Source organism: Diadema antillarum, unplaced genomic scaffold (genome assembly GCF_040938485.1).
Source record: "Diadema antillarum isolate AM-2024a unplaced genomic scaffold, OU_Dant_1.0 seq00000355_RagTag, whole genome shotgun sequence".
Taxonomy (NCBI): Eukaryota; Metazoa; Echinodermata; class Echinoidea; order Diadematoida; family Diadematidae; genus Diadema; species Diadema antillarum.
In genome coordinates, this window is record NW_027271361.1 from 126,966 (window position 1) to 149,397 (window position 22,432).

At 40.0% G+C, this 22,432-nt stretch overlaps 1 protein-coding gene across 2 annotated transcripts in view; it reads left to right on the forward strand.

Moving 5' to 3' along the window:
- LOC139731056 (GTP-binding protein Di-Ras2-like) overlaps positions 1–22,432 on the forward strand; it is a 96,988-nt gene that overhangs the window by 28,260 nt on the left and 46,296 nt on the right. Inside the window, exon 1 of one of the 2 annotated variants that reach the window (XM_071641936.1) lies at positions 14,395–14,866. The exons of the other annotated variant lie outside the window; for it this stretch is intronic. The gene's annotated coding sequence lies outside the window, so the exon portion shown is untranslated. Of the gene's footprint in view, positions 1–14,394; positions 14,867–22,432 lie in introns of those variants that run through there. 2 annotated transcript variants of the gene reach the window in all.

A 22,432-nucleotide genomic window follows, 5' to 3' on the forward strand; every position in this document is an offset into this window, starting at 1 on the left:
ATATCACCAGACGTGTATTAGTATCGATGTGATAACTAACCGCTGAGCACGGAGACATGTCATGAATCAGGAATTCGCTGATCCGTCACATCTCATTCGAAGTGTTCTCCATCATGAAGGTCAGCGAATTCGTCTTACCATTTCTCTTGTTTCTTTTTACCCCCTAGCTTGTTTCTTGCTGTTAGCGCAACAGCGATTCTCTCAGCTGGCTATACAATCGGATGGAGAGGACAAATACTGGGAGAGGGGAAGTGTAAGTCATCCCGGCATCAATCTTGCCCGCTCCATGAGAGGAAGATAAATGAGGGGCCTAAATGGGGGCAAAGCCGGGAGAAAGGATGAGTTTTCATTATCAGGCAGGACACTGTAATCGAAACTGGATAAATGATTGCCCAGCCGAGTCGAGACGGATTGCTAGCACCACATCACATAGGTATCAGTGAAATACTATATCATATGTCTTACGGAAGATAGATGATTTGGTTCCAGTTATAAGTCTTTTCCCAACTTAAATCTTACCCTTGTTGATTGCAACGTGGCAATGTGTTATGGAGTATTTCTTGATTATTCCATATGGATTTGTCATATTTTGATAATATATTTCGGGGAAAGTAGACTCAACTCGTTTATCGTCACGAAATCTCCGGAAATGATATCTCAGATTGGTTCAATGTTATGTATTTCTGATCATATCAGTGCTCAGTGAGTAGAATCTAAAGTATAAGAAGAAAAGATGTCCAGAACTTATTAGGTAGTCACAATAGAGCGCTCCCGGTCTCTCTCTCCCTTTCTCCCCCCCCCCCCCCTTTCTCTCTCGCTCTATATCTGTCTGTCTGATCTATACTCTATCACCGTCTATGGGTGTACTAGACTCTCGATGTATGATTATTTCATTCTAATAGTCATGGAATGCGGTATCATTTCGTATGCTTCTTAGCCTTTGCCCATGGTAGAAAATAATGACTCCAGTCACTAAGTACATCATGTTGGATGTGCAAACTTTATATATATAAATATATATTTCTAATTTGTCAGAGATGACTGCCCTTTAAAAATGTACCCATTTGTGCACCTCGATGAAAAGTGTGGGGGGCACACCACTTCAAACGGATGTTTGCACCAAATAAGATCTGATTCCGGATTTTTTTTTCTGTTCTACAACACATTTTCCTCTTTCTACTCTTCTTTTAAAGTGTCTTTATTTTCTTCCTTTTTATGACTAGTGAGAGAAATGCATGAGAGAGACAAAGAGCACACAATGAAACTGGATTCTTCTCCGGATTTTATACTTGGTAGACTGTAAGTTCTTGACTATACTAAACATTTTTGTTAATATAAAATGAACTACCTATCAGTATTAACTGATTGCATTGCATCAGATATTGGGACATGGGTTAGATATATTTGGCAAGGCATCTGTGTACTCGATTACGGATAAGTCCGTCCAGTTGAGTAGTAGTGGTAGTAGTAGTAGAAGTAGTAGTAGTAGTAGTAGTAGTAGTAGTAGTAGTAGTAGTAGTAGAAGTAGTAGTAGTAGTAGTAGTAGTAGTAGTAGTAGTAGTAGTAGAAGAAGTAGTAGTAGTAGTAGTAGTAGTAGTAGTAGAAGTAGTAGTAGTAGAAGTAGTAGTAATAGCAGTAGCATTAGAGTTAGTTATAGTCATGGTAGTAGTGGTAGTAGTAGCAGTAGTAGTAGTAGTAGTAGTGGTGGGGTAATGATAGTCTGATAGTAGTTCATGTGTGGTATAGTAAACCTTTCAATATCTAAAATGACAAAAGAATATGAGATATTAGTGACTTTTTTTGAGGAGGGACCATGTGGACTTGGTAAAGAGGTTCTATTTTCAAGTCACCTGTTCGTGTTTGGAATAAAGTTTGCATGCATTGTTTAGTCATGTTGGGTTTTGCTTTCTCGGGGATGTATCGGGCGCACTTTCCGATAGTTAGGGACAGCTTATGATAAGGGTAGGCCTATATCCAGCACATCATCAAAATGGAATGTTCTATATTTAAGACACTCTTATGATATGATACCATGTATACCATATACGACATACACAAATAGGCTGTTGACTAGAAAGAAGTGTACCGTCCTTTCCGTCCTACTTGAAGTTACGTGTCGTTGCTACACTCCGAAGGATAATAACTGACATGCAAATGCAACTATCTGTGGTGCTGGAAGTAACGGTCCGCCTTTTTTCGAAGCTTTCTTTTTCCAAGGCTAGACTACGCACCGCCATGTGGTAATTGCCCTCACTCAGATGATTAAGGGAAAATATAAGAACACACACACAGACACTTTCACTTTCACCCTCACACACACACACACACACACACACACACACACGCACAAACACACACACACACACACACACACACACACACACACACACACAAACACACACACACACACACATTGAAATCAGCTTGTAATCTGTCGGCCTCCTGTGATCTCTCAAGTTCGCCAACAATGTCACAAGTGAACAGTGAAGAATGCAGAGTTTATATACACGCATTTATAAACGCGCCCCCTCCCAAGATACACACGGAAATGAAAACGGAGAATGTGGGATTTGGCGTTACCGTCGTTAAACATGGGAGTAGTGACTTAGGACTTGAGGAGACTGAGAGCCGTCTGAATGGCCGCCAAAAAAAAGGGGGAACCCTTCCACTCATCGGGTGCCTCCATCATAAAGCGAGAGTAATAAGCTTTCAAGATAATTACAGCCCCGATAGTTGTGGGATATTCTATCTCTTTTCGCCACGTACGCGATCAAGCGTCACTCTTTTTCATTCGATGGAGTGTTATTTCTTCTCCCCCCCCCCCGCCCCCGCCCAACACACAGTCAGTACGTTCACAGTGGTTCTTTTACTTAACCGTAATTATAGTAACACTGAATGATATATCAGCCCGCTCGGAAGTGATAGAAATCATAGGAAACTATATTCTCCGTGTCCATCTACTGTCCGTTTTCACCTATTGCGGTTAATGCACGTCGTGAATGTTTGGGATCAATCCTGTTTTACCGCCATTCTGATATCAACCCTGCTGTTCGTGATTATGCAACACGTGACAAGTATAAAGCGCTCCTCCGAAGTGAACCTATTTTCTTGGGTGTACTGTTTGGGAAATACTGACAGGTTGGGGATGATTTATCTGTGAGACAGCGGGACATTCGTTCCTCTTTTGGAATCTGTTGTGTCCCATGATTGATAGCCAATCTTCATTCTGTCTGTTCCCCCTGCTAGCGTTCATTCTTCATTTTCTGGCACATCCCATGGGGGTACTACTCATATTATCATTATTGTTATATCTGTTGACATTTCATAGGTAGATCGAGTGGTAAACAAAATATGAGACTATTCCCCTGTCCACATCTGTGCAATTCCCGGCCTATTTTCATGCCTTCATTTCATGTAGCAGTTTGTATGTTGATTTGTTCCGCAGTCATCTTGCCTTGATATTTCTCTTTCACGTTGCATGGCCCTGTTGTGATTGTGCGAGTCGCTGACCAAGCATCTTATGCCAACGTTCAGAGCTTCTCTTCCGTGATCTTAGATTTTTTTTTTCACGATAGCATAGAATTACTCTTGTCGAAAACCCCGGGGGAAATCAGGCAGTTTGCAATCATTTTTGATATTGCATGCTGCAATAATTCTGCAATCCAATACAGCCCTTTGTAACTCAAGAAGACCACCATGACTACAATCAATTGTCGATTACCCACTTTCTAGGAAACTCTGCATGGGATAATGAAAATTTCATTATGACTTATTAAGTCGATAAACATGTCTTGTGACAAAATGAATGATCATATCAAAACATTCTAATCATAAACCCTTTTTATAAGGGAGTGTTTTATCCTGAACTATTCATTACAACCTTTATTTTCTTCTTCTTCCTCCTCCTCCTCCTCTTCTTCTTCTGCTTCTTCTTCTTCTTTAGCAAATAGAACCGTGGTGCCTTTTCAATCGCCCTGCATCATAAAAAAACCCAAACCAAAATAGAACAAAACAGGGGACCGTTTCATGAAACTTTTTGTCAGTGATTTACACTGACAACTGTTAAAAGCTACTGAAATCCTTGCGTCTGATTGGCTGATAGCAAATTTGTCAGTGAAAATTACTGACAAGTTGCTTCATGAAACACCCCCCAGATGTGCCCCCGCAAATTAACAGTCGTTAAGTGCAACGTAAGACCAACGCCCACTGATACATTTACCTGCTCTGTGCCGTTCCTATCTATGAAGAGCGCCACCTACAGGCCTTAGACTGACTGACAGTGAGCAGAATTCATATCCAACAAAATCCCGCCTCCCAACTTTAATCAAGCAGCCCTCGGCAAGTTGGACCGACTTGTATTAAAAAAAAAAATCAATACAAGATCTGTTGATCTGCTGCAGATGTTTCGACTTCTGGACGAAAGCCAAGGACTCATTGGAGTTTCAGGACAAACACATGAATAAGGTTTGAACAAGAGAAAATATTACCGATTTGGATGCAGTTGCGCCAAGGTTGTCAGATTAAGTTAGTGACAAAAACATTACAATATAGTGCGCATCTGTAACTTATATTCTTATATCCACATTTCTCTTATTTTTATATTTTTGTAAGGATATGATAAGAATAAACATTGTTAGTATATATGGCAAATTAATGATGATATATTGGAAGAAAAGATGCAAACTGCCAAGTGCTTGCAGATGCAATAACAATATCCACACCGCCCACATACTTATCTCTAATTATGTATTACATGAAATACATACGCAATACACACATGATATAAATATATATAATTATATTCTTGTGTACATTATGTTAATAGCGCATACAAGCACACAGGTGAATGTCAAGAAGCATGGATATATACAGGATTTGATGTCTATTTGCTGTCTTAGAGGTTTACCAATGGGTTGACATCTAATGAAGATAGCACAGATGCGAATATGTCTCGCTTAACCTTGTGGAAGGACTGTACAAGCTGAAATATGCAGGATGATCTGATTAAAATCGCTACCATGAGAATTATGTCCACGTCACCTTGCAAGCTCGCGTAGGTCAAGGTTACTATCCTAGCTGAGAAAGCTTCACTTTATAATTGTGATTGGGCTGTTAATGACATATGCAGGCGTCTTACATATCATATATACCCATGTAATATATATATTCTTTATATATTATACATCATATGTTATAATCATATATTATATATCATGTATTATATATTGAATATTGTATAATATATATCATATATTATTTATTATATATATGTTTAATACGTCGAATATTGGGAATCACAAGGAGAAATGAAGCAAAGGACATAAATAGTTATTATAATCGTGACCTGTCTACCATATGTTTTCCATCGCCATTACGTTTCTAACGATATCCCCTCGAGAACGATTTGTTGGAATGTGACACTCGTTCATAAATCTCTTGAGAGTTAACGGCATGGCTTTCATAAATTTTACATGTTAGCATATTTGTTCCCCCCCCCCCCTTGATTAACATCGATTTTTTTTTTTAATCAGGCAGCAGAATCTTGAATTGAACTATATACTACTTTGTCAAACAATCATCTGTAAATCAAACTTTGGCAGGACATCTATCTCAAATTTACCAAGCCCCCCCCCCCCTCCCCATCGAGAAAAACTGCACAAGGCCATTAAAAAGGATCACAAAGTCATTTCAAGGAAGTTTCATTTGAGGTTTTTCGTCAAGTTGATTCCTGGGTCTTAACGCCTGATATAAAAAATCATTTAGATTTCTCATACTAATTTTGTCTTTTTTTGTGAATGTCTTCACATGATATCGAACACATCTCTCCCCTAAGCTTACTCTTCCTAGATTATATGTATAAATCTGCCATCATTTCTGCGTATATATTATATGTGTGTCCATTTCTGTCCAATTCATGTGCAGATAAATTTATGCCATAGGTATTCCTGTATAATCATTTACTGTGTATATTTAAAGTAACCTGAAAATAAATGATAATGTAATAGTAGCTGCGCTATAGATAATGATTATGATGTAAATGATATGAAACAGCTTATGGTTTGAAAAAGCATTATGAAAATGTAATTATTGTTTCATTGTATTTATTCAGATGCATGAAACACGTGCTCACGCATACGTACACGCACACGTACAGGCATACAGTAAGACGTACGTCGGCTGTAAAAGAAGGAAAGTTACTTTAAACAAGACGTTTCGGAATGGAACTTCCTGTGAATTATTAATCCCATCAGCATGCAAATTGCCTTCGTTGGTTTCCACTGACGGAATTAGTGTCAAGCCACAAAATATCAAAGCATTATACCTGACTCATTAGCAGCGTGGTTTTCATTGATGGAATTCCGTCACACCACGACATGGAACAAACCTCAATCAGTAGTTAAAACCCGTGGGAGGACAGGCTTGGCTCTATATTGGCAGCGGAGTGGAATTACTGTCGGGCTCCATGCACGCAGGTCCCGCCGCAAGGATATAATTTGAATTCGGCAGCGAAAGAAAGTGTTCGTGGTAAATTGCATCATTGATAAGGACAGTCACAATGATGCGCTGTTGTGTGTGTGTTTGTGTTTGTATGTATGTGTGTGTGCGTGTGTGTGTGTGTGTGTGTGTGTGTGTGAGAGAGAGAGAGAGAGAGAAGAGAGTGATACACGGCATTTGACCCACACCTGAGGATCATGTGCTTCAACAAGACAACTGATAAAAAAGACAAAACAAAAAACAATTGCACAAAACTCAAAAAGTTTTAGGCCGTCGGAATTTTTTCCCTGAATGCTTCCTTTCAAATTCCAGTAGTCAATTCCATTCAATTCAATTCATATCATGTTATCTTTATTCTTTTCTCCAGCAAAACGTAACATAAAAATTGCGAATAACAATGACAACAATAATTATAACAACACTGATAATAAGCATGACAATTACGAATATACGCTGTTGTAGTGTTTGCTTTGAAATAACAATAAAAAAGAGAAGTGAAGTACTTGAATAGCAGTACTCTTCCCCAATATATGCCCCTTCACCATCGGATGGACAGGCACCTACTGCTTAGTATTCACGCGAATTTGATCACGTGGTATAGGAAACAGATCGAAAAGAATCACGTCAGAAGAGAAGCCTGCCCTCATGCGAGGAACATTAGTAATTGGCGAGTCTATATTGCTTTTCATCTCTCAGCTCGTAGTCTCCTCATCGATAGTATCGATTATGGTTTATCTGTCTACTTTTAGTCACCCATTTATCAACAGATCTTTTCATTACATCCCTCTGGTCAGATGATTTATATTGAGATCATCTCTTATTGTCTCTTATTGAATAGATGCCCATGCACCCAGCCAGCTGCTCAGAAATCTCTCCTCCTTCCTGAGATAATCTACTTTTGTCTACTTTATCTATCCTAATTCCTTCGTGGTTACTAATACAAAGCTTTTGGAACATGTCATGAATGTACTCATAAAAGATGGCATTATTGATACTGCTGGATGAATTTGAGTGTGATTAAAGTTACTAATATTTCAAAATACGTAGTTCAAGCTTGTATGACAATGTAAGCTAGAGAAGGGAATGCATCTTCGGTTAATCATCAAGGTTGGTATTATACTGCCTGAAAAATGCTCAGTTTCCATGCTTGCTATAACCTCGTGTTCACAAAAAAAAAAAAATCAATTAAAGCTGCTGGCACGATACCGACGTTCGGTTGTTCTTCCAAGGGGAATTGCCACACTAATAATGTTCAGTTCAACCTGGCCATTTGAATAGAATGCTTCAATAAAGATTCCATTCGAATTTGAATAAAGTGCAGTAAATACTGGACCATAGAATGCCTTAACGCCAAGCGACATTGACCGCGGGATCCCGTGACGAACTGTCCCGTAACAAAAATCATCACTGTACGGCCGTAGATGGGGCAATTCATAAAGAGAGAACTTGTCAGATGGTGGGATGCGCCGGGATGTAGTTTAACTTGTCTTGGACACTCTTCTGTATGAGTGACCTATTTCTTCTTGACTCCAATGATACCAGCAACAACCGGCTGTGAGATGCGAGGATTTCTTTAAACTGGTGATGCTGATACGGTTAACATGATTAAGTGCAGGATTCCACACGTGCTCAAAGGAGGGTGCAGTGTACAGGTTGCTGTCGCGAACTTAATACAAACTTGACATACCGCATGTCGTGATGCGGGCGTATAAAGTGATGTTTCTGTACTGTTGGAAGTTTGTTTCACGATGTAAGATAAATCTATCTAGAACACGGTAGATATGACAGTCACAGTGAACTTAATACAAACGTGAACTTAATACAAACTTGACATACCACATGTCGCGATGCGGGCGTGTTAACTGATGTTTCTGTACTGGTGGAAGTGTGTTTCACGATGTAAGATAAATCTATCTATAGAACACAGTAGAATATGATAGTCACAGTGTGTTCATATGGCTAGCAGGGAATTACAATATAAGATGTTAATGTTGAGAACAAATGGGCATATACTTCTAGTGATATAACCACGACTTGGAAGGAAAAGCAAAGGAACGTCTCTAGATTATGGAATGGACGCCGCCATTTCTGTTTTCCAATTTGTCATGCTAAATGAATGCAACAGAATGGGCTGTTGTGCATCCGAATTGCTATTCTTAGTGGTCGTATTTCTTGAATCAAATTTTTAGAGACACCTCAGCTTTTGTTGCGGAGCTCTTCAAACTTCATGCATTTACCATACAGGAAAAGATCATGATTTTAGGGTGCCGTAAATGTGCTAATATTCAGAAAACTTGATATGGGATGGTATCATCCACGGGATGGACCAAGGTTACTTGTCACCGTAGGTGAGACGCTTACCACAATTTCACGAATACGAAAGAAAAATAAAATCACCCGGATAAAAAACATGTCTAACTGCCGTTACCTTCTTTTGATTTTCAAAAAGGCAAACTGAAAACTGATTGCAAATTTAGCAGCCGCTTCCATGAGTGTCTGAAGAAGGTTATAAGCTACCATGATGATAAAAGCGTATTCGAACAGTGTGCACCGGAGCTTGCATGTATTGTCCCATAAAATTAAACCAAATACAGTTTTGATAGCTGACCAGAAACTTCCAGAAGAGATGGCAATACCGCCAACCTTGCTTTGCGCTTTGCCGGTTTTGGCCTTGACGCTAACACGCTTTGTGTCACTCTTATTCCTTCCGCTGTTGAATATGAGTGCTTATTCTTGAAATTTTACATGTCCATGACTTTTACGTTGCAATGTATCGATTACACATGTTATTTCGATTGCGAAGAGTGAATTTCTTTTTCTGGTCCCTCACAATTTTTTGCACATGGATTTTCTGCGCTTAAAATATAATGCGCCATATAATGCTAACACGATTTAGGTGCATCAGGCATGCAGGAATAGGCAAATGTTAATATTACGTCATTCCTTAAATGGTGATAGATATGTTATTATCGATTAGTTTGTCATCTCGGTGCTGACTGTCAACCTTATCCGCGCTGTTCTGTAAGTGTGTTATGTACGGACAAATAATTTCAGATCTGTTTGTTTCTCTCCTGTACGATGTTCGTAATTACTCGATTTCACAGGCGCCCTCACGTGATCACACTGCCACAACTACAACAGTGACAACCACAACAACAAACCACGCAAGCGTAAATTCTGATGCTGACTCGAAGCAGCGGAAATGCGTCGTCAATACGTTTGAGTATAATTACGTGAGTAGACCGCCAAAGTTGAGATGGGCGTCGCATATATCATATATGGCTTGAATTGATGTTTATGTATATATCATTTCATTTTAACTTATTACCTTTTATTTACTCTTTTCGTTTTATTCTATTTTTGCATTTTCCAAACAACATGACCTTATACATATTCGTTGATGAATGACTTGAGTACAAAAGGACAAGTATAATCCTTAACATTAACAGAAAAAGCATACATAACCGCATCTTTAGATCACATGCTAATAATCTTGTTTCAGTATTTAAAAATAGGAGCTTCGATGCTTTGGAGTTGCCAAAAAAAAAAAAAACGAGACAAAACAAACAAACAGGCACACAAAAGTAGCAGACTGCTATCAATTGCTTTCACAATGTCACTTTTCTTGTTTCATTAGTATGTATCGCCTATTATTATTCCATGCGACGTAATAGATTTAGGAGAACCAACTGATCACGAGTTAAAAATTGAACTTTGTGTTTTGAGCGATGTTACTTATTGACATTTTGATCATGTTCACGTGCGTTTATAAGATGTATAGAGGAAGGTTAAAAGCTCTCTGAGGAAAAATACCGATGTTAGCGCAAAATGAAATATATATATATATATATATATATATATATATATATATAATTATTTACTTCTCGTATAGATACTGGTTAATAGGCTACTGGTTAAAGTAATACCACAAAAGATCCAAAAGTAAGGGATTAGAACAAAGTATTACCGCATTGAGAAAAAAAAAGGATTGAATAATCGGCAAGGCTTAGCAATTGCCACTGCTTGTGCTTGATAATCATAAGAAATGAATGGCACTGGACAATTTTGTCGGTGGTTGCATTGTGCAGACTAAATAGTGTTTGGTGATGAAATGTTGCTTGTCTCTTTTTTTTTTGATAGAAATTGTGTAGTTTCTAGTCATCGTTAATGTTAAAGAGTTTCAATAGTGCTCACTCAGTCAGTGTCAGATTGTTTCCTATACCGCGTTCATTTATACACATATGCTGCACTATATTTCAACTGAAATATTCCACGTTTACCCATAATTTATGTCTACTATTTACGCCATTTGACGTCTTTAATTGGTTTTTTTTTGCCAAGTTTAGTTTATATATAAACATTAATGTCAACTCCAACCCCCATAACACGCTTTGTTGTAGACTATACAGAGGTTCACTCTGAAAGTGAAAAATATCTTTACAAAAGAGAAGAATGTTGTTTCCTCTAAGTTTATAAGTTAATGAATCAATCCTGCTCAAATTTGTTTTATCGCATCCCGAAAATCCTGCTTGCTGCCCCCTGATGAGTATTACAACGTTTATATAAAACTTGCCCGAGCCCATTCCACTGATTCATATCTGTAAGTCATTTTGGGTAAAATGTTATAGGAGGATAAAGTAAACAAGCAGCTGAAGTGAGTCTAATGTTTGAGATGCTTATTAAAAAAAAACAACTGCTGCCAATAATATCCATAATTTGATAAGAAATAATATAACCTTTATTTGAATTTATGCTTCGGAGAGTGGTCCTTAGACTACACATTTGGTAGTGTTTCATTGTTAGTTACTATTGATTGACGATTAGATATCAGTATTATCAATTAACTTGATTATCAATAAACTTTCGCATGACTTTCAGTGAAATCCAGATAATCGGGGTCCAAGTGAAACACAGCTGTCAATGAACCGGAAATGTGACACCCTTAAACAAATGTTAACGAATATAGCAAACTTTTTTTTTCAAACATAAACCGTTCCTGTACAGAGTGGATACCCCTTTGTTTGGTACAACCTCTGAGAAATTATCTGAGCGGTCTGTCACGTCATCGAAAGGTATTTATTCAGGAACGACCGATTACCGACTTCGGACTTCCACCTGTAGAAGTTACACTTCATAGCTTTTGGCTGTCCGCCAAGGAGCCTCCTCATTCGGCTCTTCGTTATGGGAGTACGATGCTATTTCTCATAACTTCGAGACTGCTTAGACCAAAAACCTCTTAGCCAGCAATATTCGTCAGGCGAAGATTGGAGGAGTATTACCAGTTTTTGTTTGTCTGTTCGCTTGCTTGTATTTGTCCGAGGCTTTGTAATGGCTTTTTTACTATATAATCTTGGATTGGTTTCTTGCTTTGCTGTCGCCAAGCATTAGATTCTGTTTTATTTCTGCGTTTCTTGTCGTCAACAAGTCTAGTCCATGACGTGGATATAAATGGGCTAAAGATAAACATTGGCTCAGTGCTCGCCAAAATCGAGACATGTGAATGACATCTCAATGGCTTTCTGGTATTGTCTTTATTCCTGACAGATTCAGCATGAGTGGGTATATACTTGCTTTAGAGTTGACACAATTCTATTGTGATTTCAACGATATACAATTCAGTAAATCGGTAGATGAGTATAGTTCCTGTATAGCTCCTGTACAGCGAAATTGCATCGCAAAAACATGAACTTTAATGAATCTTTTAAAGGATAAAATGAATGCACTTTTTTGTAATAAAAGAATGCTAAATTTTTCATCCAGATGGGTGCGATATTTTGCTCTGAACCTGCTGAATACAGATATACAGCACTGGCACATGCGCTGTGATCTTATGATGCGTGTATCACATGTATTAAACTATTTTACGTATATATGTGTGCAGTGGAGGATTTACGGGGGACGAGTGGGATGGGGGTTGAACCCCTTACCCTTTAGTTCCATTTTATGGGCATGTCAGCAAATGGTATGTAAACTCATAAGAAGGAACATGATAATAGATATACCTCAGTTAAATTCAAATTTAAGTTGATTTTAAATTCAAATTTATGCCGCACACCATCTCTTATCTATTATTATACCATCTCTGCACAAAATTTATTCTTTTTTTTAGGGGGGGGGGTCTATCGAAATCCTAATTATTTTCATTCCCATCCGTCTCTTATCCTTCTCCATCTTGAACTATCTTCAGTACCTCAAACGATGATTGGAGGTATTCTGAGTCTCGTCATACCAGGCAGGTGTGCCGCCCACTCTTTGTTTTTTGACAGACCGCATTATTCTGTGTGTGAGCAGTGCAATGGCTTTTGACCTTCATATTCTCAGCATCTTCATTTTGTTCAGTTCAAAGAATGGCGCTATGTGCATACTTGAAAATAATCGTATTGAATAGGCAGGAAGGAATGCCCGCACATGGCTCCGTGAAAATAAATATTGGCGTGGAGATTTCTTTTTTTTTTTTTTTGGGGGGGGGGGGGGGTGGGGTGTCGTTGTTGTTTTTATTTGTGAGATTAATCGCTTCCTTTCATGCTGCTGTCTGTGTATCTTTCTATCTATCCATCCATCCACCTATGTCTATATCTATCTTTTATGTATTTATCTCCATGTCCTCATATCCATAAATATATGTGGCTATTATAAAGAATCAAAGCTTATCAAGATTAAAATCTTAAGAATTTAAACAAAAATTCCAAGTCACCTTAAAACCACAGTATTGCTATGAACAAGACTTAGTGTTTCACTACTACATGTCAGGTCCCAAGAATTGTTCCGCTTTAGGAGGAGGAGGGGGGTAAACTTTTATGCAGAGCACTTGTTTCCCGCTATATGTCACACGAGCATGAATTCGTTTCTTCTTGCTTCCCCGTTCACAACGCGCCCTTATCTCGTTCATCTGTTTGGAAATACTGCCCTCTGCGGGAAGAAGCAAGAATGATGATAATAATAATGATAAAAGAAAACTCAAGCGTATTGTAACGCCATCTACTCGTAGGTTGCTCCAGTATCATTTGCCAAATTCCCGTAGGGACCTATAAATTTCTTTGTGTCTTTTGTCGACTTCCTCTAGTCAGTAAATCAGTTATTTTTCTCTCCGTCAGCATCCGTTGGCTTGTTGTTGATCAAATCCACGGACCAAGATGGGTTCCAAGTCCTGTAAAGATATTTTCGGTAATCAGCCTAGATTATTCGAACAGACAATGCTATTGTCATACTTACGTGTTGAATTTTGTGGTCCTTGCTTAAAAATTGATGCAGACAAGTTCAATTATACGTCAGAAATTAAGATTGACAGCGCTGCAATGAGCTGTACACATATTAACACTAACTTCTCCTGACTCCGTAGATTTCTTTCAAACACTTGATTATTTCCATTATGGACTCGTGATATATTTTTGAAAACGATCATTGTTAACCAGTTCGTTTGACTGGCACAAATCATAATGTAACGTGCTAATGTGTTCGAGAAGGAAAGGCTGACCACTAACCACGCTCCGTCAACAAACATGAGACGGCACAATGCCTGTGATAAGAGGAAACAAGACGTTCCCAAATTGTGCTACCCAGTATAAAGTAGTGGATGGAACGAAATTTCGTTCGATTTTATCATACTTGGTGTAGCGGATGCATTTTGCACACTTAGTGTGGATCGGGGGCTGGAGTAGGTGCTCGAATTTCATCGTCTGCTCGGCATAAATCATATTACTACATTTTCTTCATCGGAATCGTTCTGGCACGCCGCCTGCACATCACTCAACCGACCAATCAGGCGTGTTACATCTCGCTGACGTCACAGACTGGAACAGTTGATTTTTCATTGATCGTCAATTGCATTAGCGCACTGTGGAACGTACCCCCGTGTTTCGTAGCGCGCCAACTGACGTTGGTACAATAGGCAACATCGTGCCGCGGAGAATAGGAGGATTGAGCTGCTCTATATGGAATAGATGCACGCTTTCAGCAACACCGAGCTCGGTTCTGATGTCGCAATTTGGCGACGCAGTTAAGCAGACAGGGAGAAATAAGGTCGGCCGATACACGCTCAGGCGAACGATGTTGGATAGCATCTTCCCATCATCTTAACCCCGTGGAGAGACAGCCCACAATACCTGGCAGCTAAACATTGCTCGGAGGCATTCTGCGCTCCAGAGACTCTTTTCCCCATCTTCCGTCCGTGCAGGGTAGTTTTTTTTTTCTTCACATTTTTTTTTCAGCAAGGAACGCATCAACCTAAGGCTCCAGAGCCCACAGGGGGTGTGTTAGTGTGCGGTCAGCATCCAAAGCTCTCGGGGACTTACTGTGGCATCCCGCCAGATTTTTACCTCAGGTGAAGACCGTGCCAACCGCTGAACTGGATACCAGTATCACTACAATCGAGGTGGGTGTTTGAAAAATACGACTAGGCCCAAGACTACAATACACACGCCATTGAAAAATAAAATGCTCGGTGGTGTTAATGCCGATTGAGGTCTACGCAAACCATAACGGTAACCAGCAATGGCGACAATCTGGTAGCTATATAGATAAATTACATGGATAACAATCTATAGAGAGATCCGTGATCATGTAATTTCTGTGAAATGAAATACCCTGCTTACAAAATAGCGCGTGAGTGTACGAGGAGATAGATTTTATGTTTGTCCTTATAACCGGTATCGTACACAATATCTTGATGCGAGAGCAGTAGTTAAGTCGTCCGTTAAGCCTATCTCACCATTGTATAGTCATGTATAGAGAGTATTACCTGGACAACGGGGATATCAATAAATCATGCATTTTCGCGCGGGTGACTCCATTTTGCCTTGGCAGCGATATTTCATAAAGTATGATCTCCCTTTTCCTCTTTCTCTCTCTCTCTCCCTCTCTATCTATCCCTCTCTCTCTCTATCACTGTCTCATACACGCACACACACACACACACACACACGCACACACAAGCACACACACTTTCTCCGTTCCCTTCCCCCGTCTCTCTACATTGTATTACCTATATAATTTTTAGATTCTGCCATTGAAGCACTTTAGATCGTTTATTCAACATTTAGTGTTCTTTCTCTCTCCTACACAGACACACACACACACACATACACACACACAAACATACACGAATTATTCTCCATCCCAACCCTATCTCTCTCTCTCTCTCTCTCTCTGTTTTTGCTTATAAAATGATTCAATTTGTGAAGTCTTGTTGATTTGTTGCCTTTCATTGGACATCGATGAGATATCTCTTTTTGTCACTCCTGGATTCTTGGAATCATATATAATTCACGTGAATGTTGATGTGCCCACACGTGCAACTCGTGTGAGAGCAAATTTTGTAGAGATCTTATACAAATACGCATTGGCCTTTCGTCCTATAGAAGTTGTCTCTGATGTGCGTATAGTTTTCAAGTGCTTGTCCTACACTTAAAAGACAAATAAAGTGGTCCATTATTTGGGGGGCAAAAAACGTGACTTCCAGTAGAAAATGATCAATGACGGCATTGTAGGTTGTGGTTTTATTTCCGGTTTTACAGGATTTTTTGTTGCTGTTTTTTTCTTTGTCTGTTCGGGCTGTTTTCATTTACTTTGTTATACTTTAGAGGACATTTACATGATTTTATTCGCACTTAACCGTATATTTAAGAGCGTCACACCCAACGCAGCCCAGGGTCGTATCACAGAACGGGTGCGAAGTCGTCATCAAAATCAGACTTTTTTATTATATCTAACAGGTGGCGATAAATTCGCAATGATACGTATTTATAGAGATCGAACGATCTTAATTCATATCTTTGCGTGGGTCTTGAGCAATCAGCCCTGGACAATTACCCCTTTCCTCTGACCCTGACCCTAACCATAATCCTAATCCTGAACCCAATCCTGACCGCGGGGCAGGGTTATCTTTGGTAAAATCACTCGTACTCTTGAAGATAGCTTAAATGTGACCTATCCCTCGTGTTTTAAGTCAACATTCGGCCAGAGCGATACTCGGCATCATTAAAAGGTTGATTTGTTAGTTTTCGCAATGATCTGGAATCTGAAAAGCTCAAAATCTATCATGTAGGCCTACATATTGTTCTTGCTGAGATCATATTAGTCTGAAATTAAATACGCCTTCAATCTAGAACGCCCATTATCACTGGAGCCAAAGGTATTAAGTCAAGTTTTATCGTTAACCTGAGACGACATATCGACAATTACTCGTTATTTTCCATAATTTAACACTATCAGCTTATACTGCCTAGTGTGGAGAAGTTATAGTCAGCTGTAAACAGGTGAGATCCCATATTTGATTTCACCCTTAAGTCATTCAGAGAAGTCTATTTCAAATAAATTCAGTGAGTTCTCGACATTCCTTAGGTATTCTTTAAGTTTGTAAACAAGGAATAAGTGTCATTTTTTTTCCAATGGTGGTAAGTGTATTATACGACACCTGTCAACTGAACTTTAAACTTCTTTTCATTTACCACAGCGACTTGTTTGTGAAATAAAACATAATTCATTTGACATAAGCCGTGGCTGCCTGCTCTATGTTATTCGGTCAAATTCACTTGACATTTCCGACGTGGAGAAACGAGGAGAAAAAAAGACATCAAAGCAAAACAACAACAAGATCGGGGCAATGATCTAGTTTGCTTAACATCGAACGATACTGCATTATTTCTATCCCGATGGCTGTCCTAAGCCAAGCGTCATTAGCGTAATTAGAACACGGTCGATGACTAGGCACGTGCAATACTCTGAAATGAGAAGAGGAAAACTGGCTCGTTTTTTCGGAGACAGGGTATAGTAGTTGTCTCTTAAAGAGGGGCTGATTATTCAGTCAGTTATTACCTCATTAACATCAGTGTGAATGATTAAATCCTGATGTCCTTGCCAAGCGCAATTTGATTTTTCCCCACATGAGAATGCAGATGGCGATCCACTATACCCTTATTGCAAAACCTGCTGATGACTATCGACGTCCTCTGAATCGCGTCTTCGTTTCTATTTGCCATGGCTAGATGCGAGACCGACAGACTGTGTTAGATATCATTAGGTTGTCAGGGAGAACCAAGAGGAGGGCATCTATTAGGGGGAATGGTTGTAAACAGGTCAATAGCTTACCAAACGAAATCCGAAATAATGATCGCCACCTTTAGGCGAGTACATGTAATCCCCAAGAGATTTCGAGGACTCAACTTTGCGTTGGTGCCAGGTGAGAAGATCGTATGAGCGCTGCTGAAATATTACATTTGTATGGTATTCAGCACGCATTTTCATCGCAAAAATATAAGAAATATGTTTTTCCTTAAGCTTGATTCAGCGTGAATATTGTGTGCAATTTTCGCAGATCAACGTCACAGTTTGATATTGGGCTTCGCTATTGTGTTTTTTAATCATGAATCAGTATGTTTTTAGGTTCTGGTGCAGGAGTTGGCTGCGGTCGCCCTGGTGTATAATGATCTCGGCAAGCACGAAGCGTGTTTTAGTATGTGAATAAGTATCAGCTGATATGATATGCACATGGTCTATACGGTATATCATCGCATGTAGTCGATCCGCACAAAACTAAACATTGTTGACGAGGCAAGAATATCTATGATGATAGTGTTTGTGTAGGTCCTAATAATATGTGTGTACAGCTATCGGGCTGTGGATGTCGAGAAAGCCAATAAATGCACCGTCATGTATCTGATGTACCGAAAACAGTATACCATCGACGGATCCGACATGGACTTGTTTAGGCATAATGTCATGGGCAGCCTTGGTGTTGGGCGCTTTTGGTTGATGGGTCTGTGACAAATTATCTGTCTTGGAGGCTGGATGCAGACGACCGACGCAAGAAAATTTTCTTCTTCTGTCAATGGCGGGAGACACACTTACACCTGCGCACGTTCGTTTGTTCTCCCTATGTTCAGAAGAACCTTGGTTTTTTTTCTCTTGTTTGGTGAATTTCGTTTTACTCTATGGACTATAAGACCCAAATAGATGTAACAGTGGACATGTGAACATCTTGTCTCGCGCATTGCAGTTAGATATGATGATGTATAGCTTACAGAAGGCCTTCCATCTGAGATGTACCGAAACAAGATTACACAAAACAATTATTATGACCTGATGACGATTACAACTGTGGTACATCAGTGAAACAAGTTAGAGGTATCAATTGTTACGCTGATTCATTCGAACACAGGTCTATTGCCAGTGATGGACGCGTTTATGTCAACCATTTTATAAGGCGCACCTAGATTTTCATGGTCGGACATCCGGGTACATGTATTTTATAGTGGCAGCTAAAGTGAAAACAAACCCACGCAATCATCAGTGCACAATCGGCGTATTTGGGGGACAAATTTGATTATCAAATTTTCTTCCTTAAGTGGCTTTGAAATTCCATAAAACTGGCAGAACGCGATCCATCCTTGCATTTCCGATAGCCACAAGACCTGTTATTGTTCATAAATAACGTAAAAGAATGGAAGATCGAGGATTTGAATGCCGACGCCGTATCGTATCATATGATGTTACTACATGATCACCACATAGATTCGTACACTGTATGCTTACACAGCACAGGGAGTTCATTTACACACAGCATTCACACCGATTCACACCTCAGCCTCGCACATGCACAGGCTAGCTATTTGTTTTCACCCCAGTTATACCGGAAGTGACGTATACCCGACCATGAGAATAATTCGGAATGTTTGAAGCGGTATTCTCCTCCAGAATATCACGAAAGTAATCCGAGGAGGGAATCCTGTAATTGCTGTGATTTCCCTGACCAAATTTCGGGGAAGGCGAGGGGCTGTGTTTGATAAGCACTCCGGTGACACTTTACGGGGATGGCGGAGCACACAGTTGCTTCATGACTTGTATCGCTATCTCACTGAATGCTCTCTTCATAACGAGATTCCTATAAATAGCTCGTTCTGCAGGCTTTCATCCGGGTTGGACACGTAATGAAAATCGAGTTGACCATGCACTCGGTAGCCTTTTTGTCAGCCTTCCTCACACACTCTTGCTATTCATTTTTTTTCTATACATAGACTCATAAACACTTGGAAGAGATCTGCTGTACTGTTGTATTCTATGCGTAAACACACAAGTGCGGAATCTTTCCTGAATCCATCCTTTAACTGCGGGCCTATAAGCTCATAGTAGGCCTAAGTATACGTATCAATGATTCTGTCTATTGTCGGTGGCGATGAAAACATGATGTCGCTGCATGTTTTACCCTTATTACAGGATTTTAGGGTAATGTGTATGCCATGTAACAAGTTATTTCTATTCTACCTTTAGCGACAAATTGTGATGATGAAGAACACTAGCAATCAAGTTTACACTCGGGACGGGAATTCTGCATGGATGGAAATAAGTGATGAAGTTTGTTCTGTTTTTATTATCTATGTAATTGGCGCAGAAGCCAAGTAAGCTGTTCGAGATCCCTCTTATGGGAGGCCTATATGACATCTTTTTTTATGATGTAGTCCAAGCTTCAAAATCTATTCGGAGAAAGGAACCAACCTTTGTAGATGCTATCGCAGCGTCTAATGAACTTCATTGTTTCTGTAATCTACAATCATCGGTTAAAAGCACGTGGGTGTTGAAATTAGGACACACTTTCTTATGCGCTAATTCGCTGGCGCCTGTATATCGGCCAGCAACTATGACTATGTGCTAGGATCATAAGACGGTTGCGTGATGAGGCCGGCGTTTCTGCAGCGTTTTGACGCACTATCTTTGGAAGGCCACTTTGCATTCACTGAAAGATTATGACATGGTAGTTGTTTATTGCACGCCAGCGAGCCATCGAGGGCAGTTATTCACGCAATCACCAAGAAGTGGATGATTGATTATGCTTATTAGCAAACTTCTATTGCTGGAAACACCCTCCTCTCTTCACAACGCCAAACACACCCGTAAACACCCGCACCCACACACACACGCAACAAAAGCACACACTCATGCATACACACGTGATTATGATATGGCACAGCATTCATCAAGCGGATTTTTCGTTCTTGCATGTGGATCTCGTCATCGGGCTTGTAGGCCCCCCCCCCCCCCTCCTACTCCTCCCCCACACAATTTCATATACAGTAAACATCACATACAAACAAATCACCACATTATGCACGATGAATCTAAACACAACACACTACTCACAGACACACAGACACACACACACACACACACACACACACACACACACACACACACACACACACACACACACACGTACGCACACACACAAACAGACCTTAATACGACATCCCTGACACCAGCGTCCTTTTTTTTTCTCCTATACTTGCCATGATACATCATTTCACAACGGACACTATTATGTCTGGTGAAGACTGTGTTGTGACAGCGGATGATCTCTCATGCCCCCCCCCCCCCAACACATTTCGTTTCCTCCCCCTCATTTTCTATATGTCCCACTTTCCTTATCCATCGCTACCTAAACACACATAACACACACACACATATGCACACACACACACACACACACACGCACGCACGCACAAGAAATTTTCATTATTACACGCACTCTAACCCATATCTTTCTCTCTGTTAATTTGCCTGTTATCCCTCATCGCTGGAGCGTAATTACCAATTCTTGTCTAGTGTGACATGGTCTTGACATGTCATCTATCAACAGGAAAAGCGTCTCATGAGCTCGCGCTGAAGTAGGCCGCTGATCTGAGGGAGGTTATGGGGGCTCAGCCGCGACGGTGAAAGGGTGTTAACTGGCATCAAAATCTATTTTGTTTGCATAAGGAGGCAATGTTCGCCCACGTTTCAGGTTCAGCACATGTACTTGCTTTTCAGCAACTATTTGAGCAGAGCTTCCAGCTTTTACTTCTTCTTTTTTTTCAGTATTTTGTACTGTTTATTTCCTTTTTTTTAAAGACGCTGTAGGGTCCATGGAAATACTGTTTTCCCCAAAATGTATTCCCATACACATGTGTATTGCAGGAAGGACATAGAAAACGCCTATTCAGCCCTCATCTATCTGTCTGTCTATCAGATTATAGATGTAAAGATATATTACATGACGCTACGAGCGTTATTTTCAATGGAGTTCAGCGCTTTATAAGAGGCCACTATTATTATAACATATAGATATAGCTATAGATATAAATATAGATATAAATATTTTCAAATTAAAGGGAGACACATTAAGAGGAATAATAGTTTCAAAGCTTCGCACCGCCTTCTCTTTCCTCATTTTTATCTCATAATACATATATTGGAACTTTATTGATTCCTAAATGCACTTTGAAGAATGTAGCCGGTGTAGGCTATACTGTGGAATATCACTATCCCTCACATCTTTGGATGCATCCCACATCTTTCGTTAGCAGCTGATGTCGCATAAAATCTATATCTCCATCTTCCGTAGATGATGCCCTCCGCCACGGAGAGAGCACCCTGCCCCCTATTGTCATATCATTATCCGCTACCTGCGTGTAATTGTATCTCGGCAACGAACCTTTGGTATGCATGATTCATGGGCAGAAATTCGATTTCTGTCTCATCTGTACAGCGCGTAGGACAATTATTCATGGTTTCCCCCTCGGCTAGAAAGCCACTGAAGTGTCAAGTCTGAAAATTGTATGGCGAGGCCACGGGACCGCATTTCTTGTCCCCATGGGGGGAATCTCCGTAGATCCGCTGGAATGCCGAGCGCCATACTTAAGCAGTTACCTCGGGGGGATGAGCGGGAGTACTGATTGTATGATTGCATTGGGTATATATACCGAGCTCCACTGCAGGCGAGGCTGAGGCTAAATGCGTGTAATTCCACGACACGGCAGGCGCGGGATCAAAATTAGAGAAGAACAACGTCGAAAGAAATGAATAAATAATGACCAAAAATGTTTCTATATACTCGTCCCTGTTATAACCCCTTTCATCAATAATTCAAGCCTGCGTTTTCCTCCCGCTAATGCTTTTGTCGTCTTTGTCA